Source organism: Priapulus caudatus, unplaced genomic scaffold (assembly GCF_000485595.1).
Source record: "Priapulus caudatus unplaced genomic scaffold, Priapulus_caudatus-5.0.1 Scaffold151, whole genome shotgun sequence".
NCBI lineage: Eukaryota > Metazoa > Priapulida > Priapulimorpha > Priapulimorphida > Priapulidae > Priapulus > Priapulus caudatus.
The window spans coordinates 293,555-295,907 of NW_014577212.1; positions in this window are offsets into that span (position 1 = coordinate 293,555).

Genomic DNA, 2,353 nt, shown 5'->3' on the forward strand with positions numbered 1-2,353 from the left:
ACAGGGAGAGAGAAGAGAGAAGGAGCTGGAGGAAAGAGGGAGAGAGGAGAGAGAGCGAGAAGAGAGCGAGGAGAGGGAAGATGAGGGGAGCAGAGAGGGGAGTTGAGAGCGCAAGAGAGAGAAGAGAGAGAGATAGAACGAGAGAGAGGAGAGAGAGAAAGAGAGAGAGAGAGAGAGGAGAGGAGAGAGAGGGAGGAGAGACAGAGGGAGAGAGAGATGTGAGCACAAGAGAGAAAGGAGAGAAAGAGAGAGATGTGAGTGTGCCGTGCGTGTGTGACGTGTGTGGCGTCTGCTAGCTGTACGTGTGACGTGACGTCTGCTACGCTACGTGTACGTGACGTCTGTTGGCTGTACGTTGACGTGATATCTGCTGCCGTAACTGTGGTGACGTGATATCTGCTACTGTAACCCTGTGACGTCGCAAATATCTGCATACTGTACGTTGTGCACGTGACTCTGCTCTGTTAACGTGTGACGCCCTGATATCGCTATGCTCAACGTGTGACGTGATTATCTGATTACTGATATCGTGTAGACGTGACGTCTGCTGCTGTACGGGTGGTTGGCGTGGACGTCTCGATACTGTAACGTGTGACGGAATGTCTGGCTGCGGTGTACGTGGGGCGGACGTCTGATACATGTACGTGTGACGTGACGTTGCTCTACTGTACGAATGTCGTCTCCGGAGGGGCCGTGACGTTGATATCGTTACGCTGTACGTGTGGACGTGAGTCTGCTGCGTGTACGTGCTCCGACTGGGCGTCTGTTGCTGTAGTCACGTGTACCTGCCGTGACGTCTTGGCTGTATACAGTGTGCGTGACGTGCTCGCATTGTACCGTGGCGACGTGACGTCTCTAGCTGTACCGTGTGGACCAGTGACGTCTGGGGATACTGTAACGTGTGACGTGAATCCTCGTGTGTGTGTGTGTGTGTGTGTGTGTGTGTGTGTGTGTGTGTGTGTGTGTGTGTATGTGTGTGTGTGCGCGCCTGCGTGCGTGCGTGCGTGCGTGCGTGCATGCGTGTGTGCGAGCGAGCACAGCCGACAACGCCTCCTGGAAATTTTCGAAAACCTCCTTTCTTCTCATGTCGTGTCAGTGTGATGCATCATGCAATCTCTAGCGGCGGCCTGATAGCCGATGCGTGTGATCTTACCTCTCCGTCACGCAACAAATGATATATATCGCCGAGGAATGCGGGCCGCAGGCTTCTTTCATGACGCATACATCTTAACCATAAGCGATCCGCTACTCGGCAGCGGGCTTCGGCTACGGGGATATCAAAGGAATTTGCTGATCGAAGGCGGCTCTTTTTTCGCGCGACAATGGAGGATAGAGAGTAGCCCCGACCGGACGCGAGAGAGGAAGCGAGAGTGTTGATGTAGGCCGGTGAAGTAGGCTATGCGCTTGAGTCAGCCACGTAAGGCGCTTACGGCAACGGCGCAAGATTGGCGGGATCAAAGCGCCGAGCCGATATGCGATATTAGCGGAAAGTGCACACGCGGGCGCTCCTCGTGCGAATGCGTGTGTGACCGGGGGTTTACGCGCGCGCGTGCATGTGCGCCTGTTTCCGAGTTTCGAGCTGCTAAGAATTGGTTGAGGGTGCATTCCAGATCAATTAAATTGCGGGTGAATGCCGATTTTTCACGCATTTCGATACATGATATTTTCCACTGAATTTGTGACAAGATACGCGGCGATGGCTGCGCTGCTAATGATAGGGCTGCGACCTTGTGTGATGGCGCCAACCGTCATGTGCAGCCTCCCGGCTTCGCCGTTTATCCGCTGTTATCCAGATTTGCCTGAACGATGCCGTTCCTCCATCGCCCGATTTTGCTCTCGTCTCCTCCCATTCTCGCACTCTACCGCCCGCCATATCTCTCTCCTTCACTCGTATTCACTCGTTCACTCAATCACTTAATCACTCGCTCACTCGTACACTCGCTCATTCGTACACTCGCTCATTCGTACACTCGTTCACTCAAGCACTTAATCGCTCACCCGCTCACTCGTACACTCGCTCACTCATTCACTCACTCACTCACTCACTCACTCACTCACTCACTCACTCACTCACTCACTCACTCACTCACTCACTCACTCATTCACTCACTCACTCATTCACTCACTCACCCAGATTTCTTTCCATCCGCTCATTCGCTCAATCCGTCCGTCGATCCATCGCCGTCGTCCGTACGTCCCGTCCTTTCGGTCGTACGTCCGTCCGTCTTTCGGTCGTCCGTCCGTCGTCTTTCGGTCGTCCGTCCGTCCGTCCGTCCGTCGGCCATCCATCGCATCCGGTTCGTCACGACCGACCTCCGTCCGCCGGACGTCCGTCGTCGCTCCGTCCGTCGGT